This window comes from Haliotis rufescens, unplaced genomic scaffold (genome assembly GCF_023055435.1).
Source record: "Haliotis rufescens isolate VD_foot unplaced genomic scaffold, xgHalRufe1.0.p SCAF_14, whole genome shotgun sequence".
Lineage (NCBI taxonomy): Eukaryota > Metazoa > Mollusca > Gastropoda > Lepetellida > Haliotidae > Haliotis > Haliotis rufescens.
In genome coordinates this window covers 37127239-37153883 of record NW_025963824.1, presented here as the reverse complement: position 1 = coordinate 37153883, position 26645 = coordinate 37127239, and the positions used below count along the sequence as shown (strand labels likewise).

At 41.0% G+C, this 26645-nt stretch overlaps 1 protein-coding gene and 2 long non-coding RNA genes across 3 annotated transcripts in view; all 3 read left to right on the top strand.

Annotated features, from left to right (window-relative positions):
* The first annotated feature begins 1197 nt into the window (after positions 1-1197).
* LOC124113208 lies at positions 1198-9797 on the top strand. The gene is made up of 2 exons (XR_006857738.2): positions 1198-1324; positions 8899-9797. It is a non-coding gene; the product is annotated as an uncharacterized LOC124113208 (long non-coding RNA).
* A 5276-nt stretch (positions 9798-15073) lies between these two features.
* LOC125379177 lies at positions 15074-16395 on the top strand. Its single transcript, XR_007220640.1, has 2 exons — positions 15074-15593; positions 15959-16395. It is a non-coding gene; the product is annotated as an uncharacterized LOC125379177 (long non-coding RNA).
* Positions 16396-25430: 9035 nt separating this feature from the next.
* The window catches only part of LOC124113177 (SCO-spondin-like), a 63511-nt gene continuing 62296 nt past the window's right edge, over positions 25431-26645 (top strand). Inside the window, exon 1 of the mRNA XM_048395384.1 lies at positions 25431-25557. The gene's annotated coding sequence lies outside the window, so the exon portion shown is untranslated. The remainder of the gene's footprint in view (positions 25558-26645) is intronic.

Here is a 26645-nt window from a genome sequence, read left to right as displayed (position 1 = left end):
CCGCACTCAGCAATATTCCAGCCATATGACGGCGGTCTGTAAATAATCGTGTCTGGACCAGAAAATCCAGTGATTAATATCATCAGCATCCATGCACACAATTGGGACCGATGACATGCATCAATCAAGTCAGCGAGCCAGACCACCTGAACCCGTTAGTCGCCTCTTACGATAAGCATAGTCGCCTTTTACGGCAAGCATGTGTAAAAGTGAACGATAAATTCTACCACGAGGAGCCTCCAGGTTCATCGAAAGACGCCCTGTCATTATAATTGGTAAATATAAGCGATTGAGGGAAGAGTAACGGTGGTGGCATCTTTTGCCTGGCCCGATTCTCCGAGTGAAGGTGTCAAAATCACGAACTTCTTGTTTCGTCCATCAACACCAAGAGAAATCGAAATGACAGGCATAGCATAAGTTTTTGTGGCTTTGACTTCATTGGGGGCATTCAGCTCTGAACTCCAGTCTTTCTTGAGTTTACAATAAGTGCACGAAGGATTTCCTGGATATGGACATTTGGGAGTTTGTCCCTCACCTGCATCCCTAACTACGTATAGGCCTGACTCTCCACGGGACGGTCAATAACTCCTAGTCCAGTATAACACATCCAGTTTCTGTAATATACAGGTTGAATCCTTGTCAACCTCGAAGTCATTTCGACCATCGGACATATGTCGACGTCCCCATTGTTTCAAATAAGGGGAGCGACGAGCTGATGTCTTCGTACTGTTAAACATACTCTCCGATCATCTACAGTTCGACACAAGCGGATACTGTCAGATACTATCATGGTACTTTTTAATATTCTGTCGACTTCCGCATAGTTCGAGTAAGCGGGGCAATTAACTGATGCCATAGTACTGTCAAGCATTCTGTCGCGTTAGTTTGAACCAAGCGGCCGCCAAATGCGACATGAGATCTCTCCCTCATATCGTTTTAACTGATATATCGAGATATATCGAGTTTGGGTTAACGAGGATATGTATGTTATAAAACATTATTAACTCGGGAAACATTAAATGCGAAAGAATACATTAATTAAACTTATTACTGACAATATATAAACTCATATTGGGTCAAGATCAGTTTTAGAAGGGTTTTAGCATGGGTAGCTGAAGACCTATTCTACCCCGGATTTTCACACTTATATTGCGACATGCATGCAATGTGTGTGTGGCTGCTTGGGTATTTTAAACAACGGCTCTGCTGCCTACACCCAGATCCTGAGTTGTTCACACCTGGGACTGATGACTATATTGCCCGTGGACTTGCAGTGACTGTTCTGTTCTATTCTTGGTCAACATAGCTGCATGGTAGCAGGAGGGTAAGTTTCTGTACTATCTCATCATAACATAAAAGTGTTCAAAAACACAACTGAGGTAATAATTATGTTGAAGATTTTGAGTGATTTTGAGATTTTGAGTGTTCAGTTGCGTAATAACCCTAATAACCCTAACCCTTCCTGCGATTTAGTCAGGACTAAACATGCTTACCTTATTCACGATCACCTTCTGTGATCACGGGTTTTCAAGAACCCATTCATATAATTTTCACCGGAATTATGCCCTTCGTCGGATAATGGAGACCCAGAGCTCCAGAGCTCTTTTTGAGCAATTGGCTTTTTTTCTCTAGGGTTTCTATTTTAATTGGGTTATTACATTTTTCATTGGGCAACTAATATATTTTCACTCGTCTATTCATCACTCTATTTGGTTGGCCCCCTGACATCAGAAGTAGAGACTATGTACCTAAATACAGAATGGGCTATGACCAGACTGACTCTCACAAATATAAGAAGTTGCGATATTATATTCAGAATGCTTAATCTCATGTCTCTATTCACATTTGTTCAAATGACTCTGTCCTTATTAACATGGAATGTACGTGGGATCCTCCATGGTACAGATTATATTTGTAATACCTTATCACTGCCAGTTGCCCTTGTGGCCTTACAAGAGCACTGGCTATCGCCTGATAAAGTAGACTGTTTAAGATCATTTCAAAACCTAAATTTTATCACATACAGAGCTTTACCCCCAAATGCGAGTTATGCACGAGGGTCAGATGGGTTAACTATCCTATCTAACACCCACACAAAGTGGAAAGTTATTCCAATAGCTACAAGCTCGGATTATGCAATAACTGTTAAATTGTCACAAACAGGCTACTGTGATGTTTATGTAATAGCCAGTCGATTACCATCTACAAATGTGTTAAACTCTGTATACTGTAATGCCCTTTATGAACTGATGGATATATATGATAATCTGTGCCAGTTAGGAAATATTTTTTATTTTGGGTGATTTAAATGCTGATGTTTGTAAGGCCAATCTAACAGCACGGGATATGCTACTTAGAAATGTTATAGAAAATAGACATATATTACATGCAGTAAATATGGCACATTTCGGAGGAACAGGATACACATGCAGATCAAAGGATAACACGTCACGAAGCCTTAAAGACTATATTCTTGTACCGTCATGGCTACGAAACTTCATTACAGACTGTTACATTATAGCAAGCTGTCCTTTTGAAATATCTGATCACTTTCCCTGTCATATTTCTATATCACAAGAAGGGCTAACTAGCCACGATCAAAATATTAAGCGAGTTATCCCTAAGTGGGAAAAAGCAAATAAGACTAATACTTCTATGTTTCAAGCAGTTGATAGATAAATTAAGTATGCATATGATTGCAATCCAGATCCCCACTCCTTAGATCCACAAAATTTAGAAAACCAATGTGACATCATAAATGAAATTCTTATACATGCAGGTAACACATGTATCCCACAAAGTGTGTTTAAACCATTTCTTAAACCATTTTGGAGACAAGATGGTCTTGATAACGCGCACTATCGTATGAGGGTGCCTCGGAGAGCTTGGATTCAAAATGGTAGATCGAGAGATAAAGATTCAAACGAACGTATATCTTTAAAAAATGAAAAAAGGTGTTTTAGACGCCTTTATCGCAAATCCAAAAAAAGGTAAAAGGAAAGAAGTCCTTACAGATATTGGAAAATCATCTGAACTTGGTATACATTCTTTTTACAAAACTGTAAGAAAGCAAAGGTCACAAACTACAGATATAACAAAACTCAACTATGAGGGAGAGAGTGTCACAACACCCTCGGACATTTGTAGATTGTGGGGAAAATATTACTCTGATCTAGCTCAGCCATATTGTTCGAAAAGAAATACCTTCTTCCCTAGAATGTATTCACGAAGAGATAGGGGCACATGATGAGGAACTAGAAAGACAATTGTCCACTGTAGAAATAAATGAAACTGTAAAAACACTTAGTAGAAACAAGTCCCCTGGTCCTGATAAAGTTACAAACGAGCATATAATTCATGGGGGCGACTCCTTGATAAGATATATGTGTGCCCTGTTTAATGCTATGTTAAGACTACAATACATTCCTTTTAATTATAGACTAGGAATGGTCATTCCTATATACAAGGGTAAGAATGACAAATCGGATCCCCGAAACTATAGAGGTATAACCTTAACTTCATGCATTGGAAAGCTGTTTGAAAAACTTATTGTTAAGCGCACTGAACTAAAAATGATAAAGACGAATCCTGATTTCCCTGACATGCTCCAGTTCGGCTTTAGGAAAGAACATGGAGACATAATGTCCGTTTTTACCCTTATTGAAAGTATTCAATTTTACATACAGCGAGATTCTACAGTATATGCTGCTTTCCTGAGACAATGAAAATGATTACGACAAAATATGGCAGGACGGCCTATTTTATAAATTACACCAAATGGGTATCAGAGGAAATACATTGAAGTTATTACACCATAGCTATACAAATAGCCATGCTTTTGTTACTTATCAGGGTGAAAAGTCAGATATATACCATGTAAGACAAGTGTCAGACAAGGAAGAGTTTTCTCTGCGTTGTTCTTTTTAGTCTTTATTAATGACCTTATAACAGCCCTTAGACAAGCAAACAGTGGTATTTGTGTATTTGGTCTAGATATTCCAACTGTTTTGCTTGCAGACGACACAACTCTTGTTAGCACCTCACCACGAGGGCTACAAAAAGCACTTGATACAGTACATTCATATGCCTCAAAGTGGCGACTAACGTATAACCATTCAAAAAGTAGTGTTGTTGTCTTCTCTAAAAGGGGTTAGATATTAACTGCAAACTGGGTATATAAACATAACAACCTCTGACTCTGTCATGTATGGTGGCATACTACTAACACATAACGTGGCATGTAAATCAAGTATTGAAAAAAAAAATTGTTGTCTAAAAGCAGGACAAAGTATTAATTCGCTTAAATTTGTGGGACTCAACAGTTCTGAGCTACATCCAGCTACCAGTGTAAACATCTGGTTAAGAATGATATTAAAAACAAGTTTTTACGGCTGCGAACTGCTCTTTGATATTAAGGGTCAAAACATTAATGTCATTGAAAATACTCACCGTTATTTCGCACGAACTGTACAAGGACTTGATAAAAGATCTCCATCAGAATCCACTATTGCTAATCTTGGGCTTTGTGTTAGAGTTTCATCACGGAACAAAACTTCCAGGGACTGTTTATGGTGTAACAAGCATGCCTTTGATTATGATAATCACGTCATATTACATTGCGAAGCTCTACTGCAGGAAAGAAATGAACTGTTTTTTCTAACTTTTATTGATCTGCTTGATGTTGAAACCTATGTCCAGTTAGAATTACAAGATGAAGAAGATATCTTCACATCACATCTCACAATGTATTGATATAGTGACCTAGGAATCTGTTATACTGATATTTTCTGCTTATGTACTTACACTAAAGCTTTACCTTGATTATGTCATCTGATCTAACCTTTTGTACTGTGTGAAGGGCATGACAATAGTGCTACTGTCTTGTATTGTATCTATGTACAGGTAATATGAGCTCGTGTGAATACGTTTGATTAATTATGTATAATCTTCGGATATAATGCATCTCTCACTATATATATATATATAGGCTTGACTCGGAAAGTAAATAAGCTCGTAACTGTGTTTCGGAAATTAGCTCTGTTGTACGCATGTTGAAAAACTTTATTGGGTATTTCAAACAATTACGTTTTCCATTTAATGCATGCGTTTCTGTGCCCAAGGTAATCGAAAGTACAGTAAACTACGGTTATAACGAACTCAAAGGGACTACTATTTTTCGTTCGTTATAACCGTAGTTCGTTATAAGCATATATACAGCATAACTACAGCAAATAGTCGGGACTAAAAAGTAAGTTCGTTATACCCGCAATCTACTGTAATTGGGTTTTGAATAGTTTTGGGGGGTATTTCACGCAAATACGCAGCTTATCTGTAACTCTGGAGACCGTTATTCTCAGGCGTTGACGTCTTATAGTTAGTTGCAATTGTAGAGTTGTTGCATTTGTTTCCCATTTTGAAAATGTCATGATCGATCAAGTAAAGTATACGACAGAAGACATTTTGGGGCCCTGGAATATGCAAATAAGGAATGACGAGAGCCTTAACAAATCATTACACAAGATAAGTGTCCAATGAGTGAGTAGTAACCTTTGCTCTTTTCAACAACTGCGTGTCTAATACTTCCAACAACGAGATGCATGGCTTAGGCTTAAATATGTTAAAGGTCTGTTTTTTTAGATCCCCGGAAAGAACTTTTCTTGTATTTGATATATTTGAAAATGAGTTAGTCGTTGCCCTACCTGATGTTTGGGATAATCCAGTTGAATTTTCAATTGGATTTCGCGAGATCTAACTTCTTCTTTCAGCCATCCTTATGTATTTGATAATTTGAGGCCCCAACCTACAATGTTAGTGAGTAAGGTTTTACGTCGCTTTTAGCAATATTCCAGCAACATTACTGAGGGGGGCACCAGAAATGGGCTTCACACAATATACCCATGGGGAATCGAACCTGGGTCTTTGACTTGACGAGATAACCCTTTAACTACGAGGCTAACCCAAATCATGATAAATTTCAGACCTGTAAATTTCGATGTCTTCAGCAATTTGAACATTTTACAATCCAGCGGGCCAACATAATGGATATCCTACCTCGCCCCTTCGTCAGTGGGATGATGGTTGGCTCAAATGTGCTAACTAATGTTACCTTCCCTGGCGCTAGGCATACAGTGGGCTAAAACAAGGACTGGTTAGCGTTAGCATACTATTTCTGATTGGGGTGTTCATGTTAAACTGCGACATGGTATCTCAATGGGCTGGCACCATAAACCGGCATTATGCTCGACTAGCACAAGCAGACACCCAGACAGACAGACGGACCGACACAAACAACCAAGTACAATCTTGAACGCTACGTCAAACACTATTTCACCTCACCAACTCCTCATATCTAAGTATCTACAATGACCATCTTCTGAGAGCGCTATTCTCTGTAGCCTTGTACCCACAATCTGGTTACCGTATTCGACGTATTAAGAGTCCGGGGCGCTCTCAAAATTTGAAATAGTAGGCTCTTATATAGAATATAATTTTGGTGGAAACAAAAACGGAGTTGAAAAATTGTAAATTTCGTAGTTTATGCTGACAGCCTGACATGATACAAAAGAAAAGTATGTACGTATCATACACGACAGATATATTTTCCAGAATTGAATTGCCCACAATTAAGGCTGCATATAACACACGAGTGCGTATTATACACGAGTCAAAAAGTCTTGTGTACATTGATGAATCGAAAGGGTGCTCATTGGGATTGTTCACTAGCCAATATATTAGCAAATATCGCCATGGGTGCTTATTAGAGCGGGGCGCTTATTACGTCGAATACGGTACATCTGGACGTTTTACCCCATGCCAGGTCTTCTACTTTAAACACGTTATATGATGTGTAATGTACACATTCACGGGTAACTCCGCATGGCGTGTGTCATCATGGGTTGTAGATGTTGTGTTAATGTAATGTGAGATGGGGTAACTCTCTCATGCATGATAGGGTGAAGGCAATTCGTGCTCCCTGCAGTGTTTTATTGTACGATAAATAACTCCCACTCTTTTATAGGATATAAACATGATTATATTACATCCTCTGTAAGGGTGTTGCTAAATGTACAAGCTTTAAAAATAGTTACCTTAATATTAATTATGATGACTCTCTGATTAGAATCCGACCTCCGGAAATGTTGGACAAGTCTATTGTTTTAACAGGTGGGTTAAATTTGGTATTTCCGGCATATTTTCACTATCCTCCTAATACCTATTGTCATAATCCTCCCACATTGTGATGCGATCGTTCACATATTCGAATCTCCAGAAATGGCGTAATTATAGAACAATGTGAAATAAACACGCTCCGTTCTTCGTTGTGCTATGCTATTTATCGCCTAGCTAGCTTTTTTGTGGTAATACAAATGAGATCAGATAATTTTAACTTGCAGAACCGGTAAGTAATGACTGCGTGGGAGAGGGTTGCGAAACACGATGGTAACAGACTGAAAAAGCGCGTTTGTTTACAAACAAGAGAAAAGTCCGGTCACGTGCTATGCAAATTAGCCTGTGGCAGTGGTGTTATGCTGAGTCACCACTGCGCCGGAGTGTGGACCTTTATGTGTACCGTTTGTGTAGCTGTGTCATTTATTAAACAGGCTGTATCGAAAGGTTTGAGTATAGAGACGGTCGTGTCGAAACTCTTCACTGAAAGTACAATTGTTAAACTGATTTCTGTAAAAAAAAGGATGCGTCAGTTGATGGGAGTAAGAAAATATAACGCTACTATTGGCTGAAGTGTGTGTGATATATTCAGCTTTTTTTATGACGAATTCGTCATCATTCACCGGCGGATCATTTTGTGTCAACACAGTGTCAGTGTAACCTTTCAATGAAATATCTCATGCGAAATATGTCTTATGTTATGGATATCCCACTCGGACACAGTAGACTGACTCCGAGCCGACCGGTCCTTGTTTTATCCCGTTAATGCCCGGCGCCAGACAGGGTAACAACAAGTACCATATTTTAACGTCTTTTGGTATGACGTGGCCGGGATCGAACCCCCGAGCTTCCTCTCTCCGGGCAGAAGCTCTATCCACTAGACCACGGATCAAGACACGTCAGTATTAGGTTGTTCATACAATCTGTTCCCTTACTTTGTAAGATCAACATATGCTATTCTCTTTCATGTTCATCTACCTTGTTGGTGAGACAAGTCGAGCGAGTTTGAATACGGTTTGTCTCGTCGTATATACTGGCGTGTACAGTTAGTTTCTTGTGCCGCTCGCCTGGAATATAATTAGTTTTCACTGCCGTTCGCCTTCAGTGCACATTTTGCAAGTGTACGTAACAGTCTAGACTAACATCTAGTCTCTGAAATGAACATACCCTAATGACGAAAACAGTTGTTCAATTATCTTAACAAAAATATAATAATAGGGAGCCTCTTCATTTTCAGATACTGCAGTAATCTAGATTTGCCAAACATTATAGACTTGCTTGGGCTGTATGTGATATAAATTACTTGTATCAGGGTCTGTGAGACAGACGAGTAGCAGTCCTGTAATACATTTTGAACTCTATCGCTGTGATTTTTTAAACAGTAATCTGTTTGGAGGTTTTAAATGATTCAACTACTGTAAACAGGGAATTTTTTGCGACCATTTTATTATTGCGAGTTTTGCGAACGAGACTCAATCGCAAAAATTTAAAACGCAAAAATAAGTATAAATAATACATACATACTTTATTCATTGCAACACGTCATCAAATGTTGAAATAATCAACCAGAACCACAAGTTACTCAATTAGTTAAAAACACAAATGAAAACACAATACATCACAAATGACAGTGTAAACAGACCAATTAGTGTCACTGTTACTCACAGTAATCCTGCCTTCTTCCAACCTCGCTTGATTGCGTCAGTGTCCTTTGCAATTTTGTCCACACAGGAAACAAGCCATCTTGCGTGAATCTGTTTCATGACTCTGGTCAACTTTCCGGCCAACTCAGATGAACTAGCTTCGGAGAGAAGCTGTCTATTGTTTGGTAATCGAGGGGTCATCTCAACACGGCAACTCGCAAAAATATCTCGTCGCAGTATTGTCTTTGGTGTGGTATTCGCAATATTTTAACGGCGCAGAAATAAAGCTGTTGGTTTAAACATGATATTTTTATTTCAAAAGAAATCTGGATCGGTAAACAAGCAAAACTTGCTTATGTAAATACCTCTCCAGGTAATAACTTTACAACAGCTGGTTATATATCAGATTATATGTAAAATAGTGCTAAACATAAACATACTAAATGCACAAATGAAATATATGAAGCCAATACAAGTGGTGTAAGTGAAATAAGATATAGCAGTTTTCCATTACTACATGCATAAAATTAAGCTACTTTTTGCCTTTCAGTATTTCAAGAGAAATATACAGTATACCACATACGGTAATATACAATGGACCGCGAGCAGTGTGCGCAAACCCCTCATGGGGGAGTGACCAGGTCACATGTCAGGCGTGCACTGGACAGCTGTTTCACTGGGGGCTAGTGAGGGATGCGGGAGGCCGGCCATACATACATGTACTCTTGGAGTTGTGGGACTGCAACTTCATGCTGTTGTCTTATAAGGCCAAGAGTAAGATCACCAGGGCGACCACTGCACGTGAGGCATGTGGGTTGTGGACGAGATACTACATGGCATAGCTGTATTACCTTATAAAGAATAGTAATGAATGTTAGAAAGAGATATATCCATCAAGTCCGGCGCGAGCTGGCAGTTGAGATCTGGGAGCTGAACACGAAACAGCTAGTGAAGCTCCCATGCACAATAAAACGTTGTGGACCCGCAGACGGAGTTGTGTTGTATATTGAAGAAGTATCCCCTAGAACAACATACATTTTCTACGGCGGATACATGTATTGTCCATTACCCTGAAGGATCCCTTGTCTGTACACATGTACGCCCACGTCCATCTTTGTACTCACTGGTCAACTCTTGCGCAAGGCCAACTGTTGTATTCTCCGCGATACAAGCTTTCCAAAGTTGACAGAGTTGAATAGCGACATCGCGCCCCTGCTGAATGTAATGGTGCGTAGCTGGATTTATAACCGTGTGTTTCTGATTCCCACACGCATCGCGGCTCGTATGTCACTTACAAGGGTAAACACTAGTGCGTCGGAGGAAGTATTTCAGTCTCTCTGTATACAATATTCATCGAGTAGTCCTTATTGAGGAATACATATACTTAGAAAGACATGCCCGAAGGATTTTGTGTAAACACTACACGTAAGGTATTTTCTCAGCATGCCATCGTTAACCTGGAGTGGGAAATGTGTTGAAAGAGGAGCCCGGCCACCTACGCATGTCACAATAGGCGGCACATTGATAGGAAGGTGACGGTCGGTGACTTGATCGATGAGAGAAGACATTCATGGGATATCAATCAATGGATTTTCTGGTCCAGACTCGGTCACATAACTGTAACCTTGCTGAGTGCGGCGGCAAACAACACACGAACAACTTATCCATACGTTCATAAGTAATGCATAGCCATGTATAGCAGGCACATCAGGGAAAATCCGATCCCATTTTAAAACTGAACTTATCCCTATAAATTTTAGCGAGCAAACTTTTAAGGTTGTAATCCATAAATTTAACTCATAAACTTAAAGATTTCGAATTTGTAGTTGCCCGGGTTAATAAAGTTTCATTCTTTGCAGTCATATCCTCGTTAAACAGGTTGACTCATAGTACTGTTAAGCATATTGTCGAGTTATCTTCAGTTCGAAACAACCGGAGTGCGGAACTGATGCTATAGTACTGTTAAGCAAACTGTCGAGTCATATACAATTCGAAACAACCGGAGTGCGGGACTGATACTATAGTACTGTTAAACATACTGTCGAGTCAAATACAATTCGAAACAACCGGAGTGCGGAACTAATACTATAGTACTGTTAAACATACTGTCGAGTTATCTACAGTTCGAAACAACCGGCGTGCGGAACTAATACTATAGTACTGTTAAACATACTGTCGAGTCATATACAATTCGAAGCAATCGGAGTGCGGATCTGATGATATAGTACTGTTAAGCATACTGTCGAGTTATCTACAGTTCGAAACAACCGGAGTGCGGAACTAATGCTATAGTACTGTTAAGCATACTGTCGAGTTATCCACAGTTCGAAACAACCGAAGTGCGGAACTGATGCTATAGTACTTCTTAAGTGTTCTGTCGAGTTATCTACAGTTCGAAACAACCGGAGTGCGGAACTAATACTATAGTACTGTTAAGCAAACTGTCGCGTTATGTACAGTTCGAAACAACCGGAGTACGGAACTAATACTATAGTACTGTTAAGCAAACTGTCGCGTTATGTACAATTCGAAACAACCGGAGTGCGGAACTGATACTATAGTACTGTTAAACATACTGTCGAGTCATATACAATTCGAAACAATCGGAGTGCGGAACTGATGATATAGTACTGTTAAGCATACTGTCGAGTTATCTACAGTTCGAAACAACCGGAGTGCGGAACTGATGCTATAGTACTGTTAAGCATACTGTCGAGTTATGCACAGTTCGAAACAACCGAAGTGCGAAACTGATACTATTATAGTACTTTGAAGTGTTCTGTCGAGTTATCTACAGTTCGAAACAACCGGAGTGCGGTACTGATACTACAGTGCTTTGAAGTGTTCCGTCGACTTCCTAAAAGTTCAAATAAGCGGAACCACAGTTAAGATTTCTGTCAAGTTATCCAAAGTTCGAAAGAAGTGACCACCAAATAGCTACAATAAACTTGTCCATTCTATCGGTGCAGCTTAGATATCGAGATAAAAGATCGAAGTCGACATATATCCGATGACATCGCGTCAACCAGGATCCAGCCCTCATGGCATATATTGGATGAGCGGGTTTGTCTGCCCACGCCCGGGAACATTGGGTAACATGAGAAGGAGGGGGTGATTACTGGAGCGAAAGAAGACCTACCCTGCATACTCTCGAGCGAGAAGCCTGCAGGACACCTTAAGCGATACGTCAGCGAAACACATTTCACCTTCTCAGTTAAACACCAACAGAATCCTTTCAAAGCAACTTCAGCGTGGAGCCTACCTAAAGACTTGCTGAACATACAATAGATACACATACCTAGGGGATCTTAGTGAACGTACATGTAGGTGAATGAATAGATGCACTGACCTATGTTGAACTGTGGGGAACATTTACTATATTATCCCTCCCTGGGAATGGGATACCTGCATTCCGCCCATTGTGTCATCCCATTCATTCAACGTGGAGCTGGGAGCCTAATCTGGCGTTCAACCAGAACAGGTAGGGGTGTGGTTCAAGCTAGTCACTCCACAACTCCGTTCGCTCATCTTTCGCTTTCATGAAGGTAAGTCTAGTCTTGTAACGTACATCTTCTATTTCCTACAGGACCAGTCACTTCCCACTCGAAATGGTCAATGTGGGAGTTTGCATCAAAATGCATCGAAATTAAATGTAGATTATGCACTGCATTTAATGGGACTGTCCAACACTCTGTCAGTGGATGCCCAGCTTTGGCAAAAACACGGTATCGTAAGCGACAAGGTGGAGTGGGGTGATGTTTTTGGTGTGCAGTCTTCGCTCTGGTCAATCCATGGTACGACCCTGAATGTGCAGAAGGCGTCAGGGAATATGAGAATTATAAAAGAATCTTTGGAATAGGCCCATCCATGCCAACAAACCTAATCTTGTCCTTTTTTATCAATCCAATGAAACAATTTATATCATTGAATGTTCTGTCCCTCTTGACACTAATGTGATTAACAAGATTCAGGAAAAACATGACAATTATGCGGACCTCGCTTTCGAAATGTCACGCTTGCAGGTGAGGTGAGTTGAAATGGGGTTTAACGTCGCGTCCAAGATTATTGCACTTATATAGCGATGTGCATGCACGTGTGTGTGTGTGTGTGTGTGTGTGTGTGTGTGTGTGTGTGTGTGTGTGTGTGTGTGTGTGTGTGTGTGTGTGTGTGTGTGTGTGTGTGTGTGTGTGTCTGTGTGTCTGCTTGTACTAGTCCGGACTTATGCCGAGTTATAGTGCTAGCCCACTGAGATACCATGCCGCAGTTTAACACGAATACCCCACTCAGACTCAGTATACTGACTCCGAGCCGACCAGTCCTTGTTTGAGCCCCTTAATGCCGAGCGCCAGACAGGGTAACAACAGACTTAATCAGGTGTTAGTCAAGGTATGATCATTTTTATGAAGAGCCGACTGCGAAGTAATGACCTGTGAGATACGTAGCTATCGAAGAGTTATAAATAGTGGAATGTTAAAATGATTACTCACCTACATACTATACAGAGGTTCATACATACAGACACACATGCATGCATCCAAGCGTCCTGTATCACCCAACGCTTATTACGTCGAATACGGTACATCTGGACGTTTTACCCCATGCCAGGTCTTCTACTTTAAACACGTTATATGATGTGTAATGTACACATTCACGGGTAACTCCGCATGGCGTGTGTCATCATGGGTTGTAGATGTTGTGTTAATGTAATGTGAGATGGGGTAACTCTCTCATGCATGATGGGGTGAAGGCAATTCGTGCTCCCTGCAGTTTTTTATTGTACGATAAATAACTCCCACTCTTTTATAGGATATAAACATGATTATATTACATCCTCTGTAAGGGTGTTGCTAAATGTACAAGCTTTAAAAATAGTTACCTTAATATTAATTATGATGACTCTCTGATTAGAATCCGACCTCCGGAAATGTTGGACAAGTCTATTGTTTTAACAGGTGGGTTAAATTTGGTATTTCCGGCATATTTTCACTATCCTCATAATACCTATTGTCATAATCCTCCCACATTGTGATGCGATCGTTCACATATTCGAATCTCCAGAAATGGCGTAATTATAGAACAATGTGAAATAAACACGCTCCGTTCTTCGTTGTGCTATGCTATTTATCGCCTAGCTAGCTTTTTTGTGGTAATACAAATGAGATCAGATAATTTTAACTTGCAGAACCGGTAAGTAATGACTGCGTGGGGGAGGGTTGCGAAACACGATGGTAACAGACTGAAAAAGCGCGTTTGTTTACAAACAAGAGAAAAGTCCGGTCACGTGCTATGCAAATTAGCCTGTGGCAGTGGTGTTATGCTGAGTCACCACTGCGCCGGAGTGTGGACCTTTATGTGTACCGTTTGTGTAGCTGTGTCATTTATTAAACAGGCTGTATCGAAAGGTTTGAGTATAGAGACGGTCGTGTCGAAACTCTTCACTGAAAGTACAATTGTTAAACTGATTTCTGTAAAAAAAAGGATGCGTCAGTTGATGGGAGTAAGAAAATATAACGCTACTATTGGCTGAAGTGTGTGTGATATATTCAGCTTTTTTTATGACGAATTCGTCATCATTCACCGGCGGATCATTTTGTGTCAACACAGTGTCAGTGTAACCTTTCAATGAAATATCTCATGCGAAATATGTCTTATGTTATGGATATCCCACTCGGACACAGTAGACTGACTCCGAGCCGACCGGTCCTTGTTTTATCCCGTTAATGCCCGGCGCCAGACAGGGTAACAACAAGTACCATATTTTAACGTCTTTTGGTATGACGTGGCCGGGATCGAACCCCCGAGCTTCCTCTCTCCGGGCAGAAGCTCTATCCACTAGACCACGGATCAAGACACGTCAGTATTAGGTTGTTCATACAATCTGTTCCCTTACTTTGTAAGATCAACATATGCTATTTTCTTTCATGTTCATCTACCTTGTTGGTGAGACAAGTCGAGCGAGTTTGAATAAGGTTTGTCTCGTCGTATATACTGGCGTGTACAGTTAGTTTCTTGTGCCGCTCGCCTGGAATATAATTAGTTTTCACTGCCGTTCGCCTTCAGTGCACATTTTGCAAGTGTACGTAACAGTCTAGACTAACATCTAGTCTCTGAAATGAACATACCCTAATGACGAAAACAGTTGTTCAATTATCTTAACAAAAATATAATAATAGGGAGCCTCTTCATTTTCAGATACTGCAGTAATCTAGATTTGCCAAACATTATAGACTTGCTTGGGCTGTATGTGATATAAATTACTTGTATCAGGGTCTGTGAGACAGACGAGTAGCAGTCCTGTAATACATTTTGAACTCTATCGCTGTGATTTTTTAAACAGTAATCTGTTTGGAGGTTTTAAATGATTCAACTACTGTAAACAGGGAATTTTTTGCGACCATTTTATTATTGCGAGTTTTGCGAACGAGACTCAATCGCAAAAATTTAAAACGCAAAAATAAGTATAAATAATACATACATACTTTATTCATTGCAACACGTCATCAAATGTTGAAATAATCAACCAGAACCACAAGTTACTCAATAAGTTAAAAACACAAATGAAAACACAATACATCACAAATGACAGTGTAAACAGACCAATTAGTGTCACTGTTACTCACAGTAATCCTGCCTTCTTCCAACCTCGCTTGATTGCGTCAGTGTCCTTTGCAATTTTGTCCACACAGGAAACAAGCCATCTTGCGTGAATCTGTTTCATGACTCTGGTCAACTTTCCGGCCAACTCAGATGAACTAGCTTCGGAGAGAAGCTGTCTATTGTTTGGTAATCGAGGGGTCATCTCAACACGGCAACTCGCAAAAATATCTCGTCGCAGTATTGTCTTTGGTGTGGTATTCGCAATATTTTAACGGCGCAGAAATAAAGCTGTTGGTTTAAACATGATATTTTTATTTCAAAAGAAATCTGGATCGGTAAACAAGCAAAACTTGCTTATGTAAATACCTCTCCAGGTAATAACTTTACAACAGCTGGTTATATATCAGATTATATGTAAAATAGTGCTAAACATAAACATACTAAATGCACAAATGAAATATATGAAGCCAATACAAGTGGTGTAAGTGAAATAAGATATAGCAGTTTTCCATTATTACATGCATAAAATTAAGCTACTTTTTGCCTTTCAGTATTTCAAGAGAAATATACAGTATACCACATACGGTAATATACAATGGACCGCGAGCAGTGTGCGCAAACCCCTCATGGGGGAGTGACCAGGTCACATGTCAGGCGTGCACTGGACAGCTGTTTCACTGGGGGCTAGTGAGGGATGCGGGAGGCCGGCCATACATACATGTACTCTTGGAGTTGTGGGACTGCAACTTCATGCTGTTGTCTTATAAGGCCAAGAGTAAGATCACCAGGGCGACCACTGCACGTGAGGCATGTGGGTTGTGGACGAGATACTACATGGCATAGCTGTATTACCTTATAAAGAATAGTAATGAATGTTAGAAAGAGATATATCCATCAAGTCCGGCGCGAGCTGGCAGTTGAGATCTGGGAGCTGAACACGAAACAGCTAGTGAAGCTCCCATGCACAATAAAACGTTGTGGACCCGCAGACGGAGTTGTGTTGTATATTGAAGAAGTATCCCCTAGAACAACATACATTTTCTACGGCGGATACATGTATTGTCCATTACCCTGAAGGGTCCCTTGTCTGTACACATGTACGCCCACGTCCATCTTTGTACTCACTGGTCAACTCTTGCGCAAGGCCAACTGTTGTATTCTCCGCGATACAAGCTTTCCAAAGTTGACAGAGTTGAATAGCGACATCGCGCCCCTGCGGAATGTAATGGTGCGTAGCTGGATTTATAACCGTGTGTTTCTGATTCCCACACGCATCGCGGCTCGTATGTCACTTACAAGGGTAAACACTAGTGCGTCGGAGGAAGTATTTCAGTCGCTCTGTATACAATATTCATCGAGTAGTCCTTATTGAGGAATACATATACTTAGAAAGACATGCCCGAAGGATTTTGTGTAAACACTACACGTAAGGTATTTTCTCAGCATGCCATCGTTAACCTGGAGTGGGAAATGTGTTGAAAGAGGAGCCCGGCCACCTACGCATGTCACAATAGGCGGCACATTGATAGGAAGGTGACGGTCGGTGACTTGATCGATGAGAGAAGACATTCATGGGATATCAATCAATGGATTTTCTGGTCCAGACTCGGTCACATAACTGTAACCTTGCTGAGTGCGGCGGCAAACAACACACGAACAACTTATCCATACGTTCATAAGTAATGCATAGCCATGTATAGCAGGCACATCAGGGAAAATCCGATCCCATTTTAAAACTGAACTTATCCCTATAAATTTTAGCGAGCAAACTTTTAAGGTTGTAATCCATAAATTTAACTCATAAACTTAAAGATTTCGAATTTGTAGTTGCCCGGGTTAATAAAGTTTCATTCTTTGCAGTCATATCCTCGTTAAACAGGTTGACTCATAGTACTGTTAAGCATATTGTCGAGTTATCTTCAGTTCGAAACAACCGGAGTGCGGAACTGATGCTATAGTACTGTTAAGCAAACTGTCGAGTCATATACAATTCGAAACAACCGGAGTGCGGGACTGATACTATAGTACTGTTAAACATACTGTCGAGTCAAATACAATTCGAAACAACCGGAGTGCGGAACTAATACTCTAGTACTGTTAAACATACTGTCGAGTTATCTACAGTTCGAAACAACCGGCGTGCGGAACTAATACTATAGTACTGTTAAACATACTGTCGAGTCATATACAATTCGAAGCAATCGGAGTGCGGATCTGATGATATAGTACTGTTAAGCATACTGTCGAGTTATCTACAGTTCGAAACAACCGGAGTGCGGAACTAATGCTATAGTACTGTTAAGCATACTGTCGAGTTATCCACAGTTCGAAACAACCGAAGTGCGGAACTGATGCTATAGTACTTCTTAAGTGTTCTGTCGAGTTATCTACAGTTCGAAACAACCGGAGTGCGGAACTAATACTATAGTACTGTTAAGCAAACTGTCGCGTTATGTACAGTTCGAAACAACCGGAGTGCGGAACTAATACTATAGTACTGTTAAGCAAACTGTCGCGTTATGTACAATTCGAAACAACCGGAGTGCGGAACTGATACTATAGTACTGTTAAACATACTGTCGAGTCATATACAATTCGAAACAATCGGAGTGCGGAACTGATGATATAGTACTGTTAAGCATACTGTCGAGTTATCTACAGTTCGAAACAACCGGAGTGCGGAACTGATGCTATAGTACTGTTAAGCATACTGTCGAGTTATGCACAGTTCGAAACAACCGAAGTGCGAAACTGATACTATTATAGTACTTTGAAGTGTTCTGTCGAGTTATCTACAGTTCGAAACAACCGGAGTGCGGTACTGATACTACAGTGCTTTGAAGTGTTCCGTCGACTTCCTAAAAGTTCAAATAAGCGGAACCACAGTTAAGATTTCTGTCAAGTTATCCAAAGTTCGAAAGAAGTGACCACCAAATAGCTACAATAAACTTGTCCATTCTATCGGTGCAGCTTAGATATCGAGATAAAAGATCGAAGTCGACATATATCCGATGACTTCGCGTCAACCAGGATCCAGCCCTCATGGCATATATTGGATGAGCGGGTTTGTCTGCCCACGCCCGGGAACATTGGGTAACATGAGAAGGAGGGGGTGATCACTGGAGCGAAAGAAGACCTACCCTGCATACTCTCGAGCGAGAAGCCTGCAGGACACCTTAAGCGATACGTCAGCGAAACACATTTCACCTTCTCAGTTAAACACCAACAGAATCCTTTCAAAGCAACTTCAGCGTGGAGCCTACCTAAAGACTTGCTGAACATACAATAGATACACATACCTAGGGGATCTTAGTGAACGTACATGTAGGTGAATGAATAGATGCACTGACCTATGTTGAACTGTGGGGAACATTTACTATATTATCCCTCCCTGGGAATGGGATACCCGCATTCCGCCCATTGTGTCATCCCATTCATTCAACGTGGAGCTGGGAGCCTAATCTGGCGTTCAACCAGAACAGGTAGGGGTGTGGTTCAAGCTAGTCACTCCACAACTCCGTTCGCTCATCTTTCGCTTTCATGAAGGTAAGTCTAGTCTTGTAACGTACATCTTCTATTTCCTACAGGACCAGTCACTTCCCACTCGAAATGGTCAATGTGGGAGTTTGCATCAAAATGCATCGAAATTAAATGTAGATTATGCACTGCATTTAATGGGACTGTCCAACACTCTGTCAGTGGATGCCCAGCTTTGGCAAAAACACGGTATCGTAAGCGACAAGGTGGAGTGGGGTGATGTTTTTGGTGTGCAGTCTTCGCTCTGGTCAATCCATGGTACGACCCTGAATGTGCAGAAGGCGTCAGGGAATATGAGAATTATAAAAGAATCTTTGGAATAGGCCCATCCATGCCAACAAACCTAATCTTGTCCTTTTTTATCAATCCAATGAAACAATTTATATCATTGAATGTTCTGTCCCTCTTGACACTAATGTGATTAACAAGATTCAGGAAAAACATGACAATTATGCGGACCTCGCTTTCGAAATGTCACGCTTGCAGGTGAGGTGAGTTGAAATGGGGTTTAACGTCGCGTCCAAGATTATTGCACTTATATAGCGATGTGCATGCACGTGTGTGTGTGTGTGTGTGTGTGTGTGTGTGTGTGTGTGTGTGTGTGTGTGTGTGTGTGTGTGTGTGTGTGTGTGTGTGTGTGTGTGTGTGTGTGTGTGTGTGTCTGTGTGTCTGCTTGTACTAGTCCGGACTTATGCCGAGTTATAGTGCTAGCCCACTGAGATACCATGCCGCAGTTTAACACGAATACCCCACTCAGACTCAGTATACTGACTCCGAGCCGACCAGTCCTTGTTTGAGCCCCTTAATGCCGAGCGCCAGACAGGGTAACAACAGACTTAATCAGGTGTTAGTCAAGGTATGATCATTTTTATGAAGAGCCGACTGCGAAGTAATGACCTGTGAGATACGTAGCTATCGAAGAGTTATAAATAGTGGAATGTTAAAATGATTACTCACCTACATACTATACAGAGGTTCATACATACAGACACACATGCATGCATCCAAGCGTCCTGTATCACCCAACGCTTATTACGTCGAATACGGTACATCTGGACGTTTTACCCCATGCCAGGTCTTCTACTTTAAACACGTTATATGATGTGTAATGTACACATTCACGGGTAACTCCGCATGGCGTGTGTCATCATGGGTTGTAGATGTTGTGTTAATGTAATGTGAGATGGGGTAACTCTCTCATGCATGATGGGGTGAAGGCAATTCGTGCTCCCTGCAGTTTTTTATTGTACGATAAATAACTCCCACTCTTTTATAGGATATAAACATGATTATATTACATCCTCTGTAAGGGTGTTGCTAAATGTACAAGCTTTAAAAATAGTTACCTTAATATTAATTATGATGACTCTCTGATTAGAATCCGACCTCCGGAAATGTTGGACAAGTCTATTGTTTTAACAGGTGGGTTAAATTTGGTATTTCCGGCATATTTTCACTATCCTCATAATACCTATTGTCATAATCCTCCCACATTGTGATGCGATCGTTCACATATTCGAATCTCCAGAAATGGCGTAATTATAGAACAATGTGAAATAAACACGCTCCGTTCTTCGTTGTGCTATGCTATTTATCGCCTAGCTAGCTTTTTTGTGGTAATACAAATGAGATCAGATAATTTTAACTTGCAGAACCGGTAAGTAATGACTGCGTGGGGGAGGGTTGCGAAACACGATGGTAACAGACTGAAAAAGCGCGTTTGTTTACAAACAAGAGAAAAGTCCGGTCACGTGCTATGCAAATTAGCCTGTGGCAGTGGTGTTATGCTGAGTCACCACTGCGCCGGAGTGTGGACCTTTATGTGTACCGTTTGTGTAGCTGTGTCATTTATTAAACAGGCTGTATCGAAAGGTTTGAGTATAGAGACGGTCGTGTCGAAACTCTTCACTGAAAGTACAATTGTTAAACTGATTTCTGTAAAAAAAAGGATGCGTCAGTTGATGGGAGTAAGAAAATATAACGCTACTATTGGCTGAAGTGTGTGTGATATATTCAGCTTTTTTTATGACGAATTCGTCATCATTCACCGGCGGATCATTTTGTGTCAACACAGTGTCAGTGTAACCTTTCAATGAAATATCTCATGCGAAATATGTCTTATGTTATGGATATCCCACTCGGACACAGTAGACTGACTCCGAGCCGACCGGTCCTTGTTTTATCCCGTTAATGCCCGGCGCCAGACAGGGTAACAACAAGTACCATATTTTAACGTCTTTTGGTATGACGTGGCCGGGATCGAACCCCCGAGCTTCCTCTCTCCGGGCAGAAGCTCTATCCACTAGACCACGGATCAAGACACGTCAGTATTAGGTTGTTCATACAATCTGTTCCCTTACTTTGTAAGATCAACATATGCTATTTTCTTTCATGTTCATCTACCTTGTTGGTGAGACAAGTCGAGCGAGTTTGAATAAGGTTTGTCTCGTCGTATATACTGGCGTGTACAGTTAGTTTCTTGTGCCGCTCGCCTGGAATATAATTAGTTTTCACTGCCGTTCGCCTTCAGTGCACATTTTGCAAGTGTACGTAACAGTCTAGACTAACATCTAGTCTCTGAAATGAACATACCCTAATGACGAAAACAGTTGTTCAATTATCTTAACAAAAATATAATAATAGGGAGCCTCTTCATTTTCAGATACTGCAGTAATCTAGATTTGCCAAACATTATAGACTTGCTTGGGCTGTATGTGATATAAATTACTTGTATCAGGGTCTGTGAGACAGACGAGTAGCAGTCCTGTAATACATTTTGAACTCTATCGCTGTGATTTTTTAAACAGTAATCTGTTTGGAGGTTTTAAATGATTCAACTACTGTAAACAGGGAATTTTTTGCGACCATTTTATTATTGCGAGTTTTGCGAACGAGACTCAATCGCAAAAATTTAAAACGCAAAAATAAGTATAAATAATACATACATACTTTATTCATTGCAACACGTCATCAAATGTTGAAATAATCAACCAGAACCACAAGTTACTCAATAAGTTAAAAACACAAATGAAAACACAATACATCACAAATGACAGTGTAAACAGACCAATTAGTGTCACTGTTACTCACAGTAATCCTGCCTTCTTCCAACCTCGCTTGATTGCGTCAGTGTCCTTTGCAATTTTGTCCACACAGGAAACAAGCCATCTTGCGTGAATCTGTTTCATGACTCTGGTCAACTTTCCGGCCAACTCAGATGAACTAGCTTCGGAGAGAAGCTGTCTATTGTTTGGTAATCGAGGGGTCATCTCAACACGGCAACTCGCAAAAATATCTCGTCGCAGTATTGTCTTTGGTGTGGTATTCGCAATATTTTAACGGCGCAGAAATAAAGCTGTTGGTTTAAACATGATATTTTTATTTCAAAAGAAATCTGGATCGGTAAACAAGCAAAACTTGCTTATGTAAATACCTCTCCAGGTAATAACTTTACAACAGCTGGTTATATATCAGATTATATGTAAAATAGTGCTAAACATAAACATACTAAATGCACAAATGAAATATATGAAGCCAATACAAGTGGTGTAAGTGAAATAAGATATAGCAGTTTTCCATTATTACATGCATAAAATTAAGCTACTTTTTGCCTTTCAGTATTTCAAGAGAAATATACAGTATACCACATACGGTAATATACAATGGACCGCGAGCAGTGTGCGCAAACCCCTCATGGGGGAGTGACCAGGTCACATGTCAGGCGTGCACTGGACAGCTGTTTCACTGGGGGCTAGTGAGGGATGCGGGAGGCCGGCCATACATACATGTACTCTTGGAGTTGTGGGACTGCAACTTCATGCTGTTGTCTTATAAGGCCAAGAGTAAGATCACCAGGGCGACCACTGCACGTGAGGCATGTGGGTTGTGGACGAGATACTACATGGCATAGCTGTATTACCTTATAAAGAATAGTAATGAATGTTAGAAAGAGATATATCCATCAAGTCCGGCGCGAGCTGGCAGTTGAGATCTGGGAGCTGAACACGAAACAGCTAGTGAAGCTCCCATGCACAATAAAACGTTGTGGACCCGCAGACGGAGTTGTGTTGTATATTGAAGAAGTATCCCCTAGAACAACATACATTTTCTACGGCGGATACATGTATTGTCCATTACCCTGAAGGGTCCCTTGTCTGTACACATGTACGCCCACGTCCATCTTTGTACTCACTGGTCAACTCTTGCGCAAGGCCAACTGTTGTATTCTCCGCGATACAAGCTTTCCAAAGTTGACAGAGTTGAATAGCGACATCGCGCCCCTGCGGAATGTAATGGTGCGTAGCTGGATTTATAACCGTGTGTTTCTGATTCCCACACGCATCGCGGCTCGTATGTCACTTACAAGGGTAAACACTAGTGCGTCGGAGGAAGTATTTCAGTCGCTCTGTATACAATATTCATCGAGTAGTCCTTATTGAGGAATACATATACTTAGAAAGACATGCCCGAAGGATTTTGTGTAAACACTACACGTAAGGTATTTTCTCAGCATGCCATCGTTAACCTGGAGTGGGAAATGTGTTGAAAGAGGAGCCCGGCCACCTACGCATGTCACAATAGGCGGCACATTGATAGGAAGGTGACGGTCGGTGACTTGATCGATGAGAGAAGACATTCATGGGATATCAATCAATGGATTTTCTGGTCCAGACTCGGTCACATAACTGTAACCTTGCTGAGTGCGGCGGCAAACAACACACGAACAACTTATCCATACGTTCATAAGTAATGCATAGCCATGTATAGCAGGCACATCAGGGAAAATCCGATCCCATTTTAAAACTGAACTTATCCCTATAAATTTTAGCGAGCAAACTTTTAAGGTTGTAATCCATAAATTTAACTCATAAACTTAAAGATTTCGAATTTGTAGTTGCCCGGGTTAATAAAGTTTCATTCTTTGCAGTCATATCCTCGTTAAACAGGTTGACTCATAGTACTGTTAAGCATATTGTCGAGTTATCTTCAGTTCGAAACAACCGGAGTGCGGAACTGATGCTATAGTACTGTTAAGCAAACTGTCGAGTCATATACAATTCGAAACAACCGGAGTGCGGGACTGATACTATAGTACTGTTAAACATACTGTCGAGTCAAATACAATTCGAAACAACCGGAGTGCGGAACTAATACTCTAGTACTGTTAAACATACTGTCGAGTTATCTACAGTTCGAAACAACCGGCGTGCGGAACTAATACTATAGTACTGTTAAACATACTGTCGAGTCATATACAATTCGAAGCAATCGGAGTGCGGATCTGATGATATAGTACTGTTAAGCATACTGTCGAGTTATCTACAGTTCGAAACAACCGGAGTGCGGAACTAATGCTATAGTACTGTTAAGCATACTGTCGAGTTATCCACAGTTCGAAACAACCGAAGTGCGGAACTGATGCTATAGTACTTCTTAAGTGTTCTGTCGAGTTATCTACAGTTCGAAACAACCGGAGTGCGGAACTAATACTATAGTACTGTTAAGCAAACTGTCGCGTTATGTACAGTTCGAAACAACCGGAGTGCGGAACTAATACTATAGTACTGTTAAGCAAACTGTCGCGTTATGTACAATTCGAAACAACCGGAGTGCGGAACTGATACTATAGTACTGTTAAACATACTGTCGAGTCATATACAATTCGAAACAATCGGAGTGCGGAACTGATGATATAGTACTGTTAAGCATACTGTCGAGTTATCTACAGTTCGAAACAACCGGAGTGCGGAACTGATGCTATAGTACTGTTAAGCATACTGTCGAGTTATGCACAGTTCGAAACAACCGAAGTGCGAAACTGATACTATTATAGTACTTTGAAGTGTTCTGTCGAGTTATCTACAGTTCGAAACAACCGGAGTGCGGTACTGATACTACAGTGCTTTGAAGTGTTCCGTCGACTTCCTAAAAGTTCAAATAAGCGGAACCACAGTTAAGATTTCTGTCAAGTTATCCAAAGTTCGAAAGAAGTGACCACCAAATAGCTACAATAAACTTGTCCATTCTATCGGTGCAGCTTAGATATCGAGATAAAAGATCGAAGTCGACATATATCCGATGACTTCGCGTCAACCAGGATCCAGCCCTCATGGCATATATTGGATGAGCGGGTTTGTCTGCCCACGCCCGGGAACATTGGGTAACATGAGAAGGAGGGGGTGATCACTGGAGCGAAAGAAGACCTACCCTGCATACTCTCGAGCGAGAAGCCTGCAGGACACCTTAAGCGATACGTCAGCGAAACACATTTCACCTTCTCAGTTAAACACCAACAGAATCCTTTCAAAGCAACTTCAGCGTGGAGCCTACCTAAAGACTTGCTGAACATACAATAGATACACATACCTAGGGGATCTTAGTGAACGTACATGTAGGTGAATGAATAGATGCACTGACCTATGTTGAACTGTGGGGAACATTTACTATATTATCCCTCCCTGGGAATGGGATACCCGCATTCCGCCCATTGTGTCATCCCATTCATTCAACGTGGAGCTGGGAGCCTAATCTGGCGTTCAACCAGAACAGGTAGGGGTGTGGTTCAAGCTAGTCACTCCACAACTCCGTTCGCTCATCTTTCGCTTTCATGAAGGTAAGTCTAGTCTTGTAACGTACATCTTCTATTTCCTACAGGACCAGTCACTTCCCACTCGAAATGGTCAATGTGGGAGTTTGCATCAAAATGCATCGAAATTAAATGTAGATTATGCACTGCATTTAATGGGACTGTCCAACACTCTGTCAGTGGATGCCCAGCTTTGGCAAAAACACGGTATCGTAAGCGACAAGGTGGAGTGGGGTGATGTTTTTGGTGTGCAGTCTTCGCTCTGGTCCATCCATGGTACGACCCTGAATGTGCAGAAGGCGTCAGGGAATATGAGAATTATAAAAGAATCTTTGGAATAGGCCCATCCATGCCAACAAACCTAATCTTGTCCTTTTTTATCAATCCAATGAAACAATTTATATCATTGAATGTTCTGTCCCTCTTGACACTAATGTGATTAACAAGATTCAGGAAAAACATGACAATTATGCGGACCTCGCTTTCGAAATGTCACGCTTGCAGGTGAGGTGAGTTGAAATGGGGTTTAACGTCGCGTCCAAGATTATTGCACTTATATAGCGATGTGCATGCACGTGTGTGTGTGTGTGTGTGTGTGTGTGTGTGTGTGTGTGTGTGTGTGTGTGTGTGTGTGTGTGTGTGTGTGTGTGTGTGTGTGTGTGTGTGTGTGTGTGTGTGTCTGTGTGTCTGCTTGTACTAGTCCGGACTTATGCCGATTTATAGTGCTAGCCCACTGAGATACCATGCCGCAGTTTAACACGAATACCCCACTCAGACTCAGTATACTGACTCCGAGCCGACCAGTCCTTGTTTGAGCCCCTTAATGCCGAGCGCCAGACAGGGTAACAACAGACTTAATCAGGTGTTAGTCAAGGTATGATCATTTTTATGAAGAGCCGACTGCGAAGTAATGACCTGTGAGATACGTAGCTATCGAAGAGTTATAAATAGTGGAATGTTAAAATGATTACTCACCTACATACTATACAGAGGTTCATACATACAGACACACATGCATGCATCCAAGCGTCCTGTATCACCCAACCATCATCCATCCGCAGTCCATCCGTCCATCCACCAATGAAGCCATCCACCCATACAGCCACCCATACACC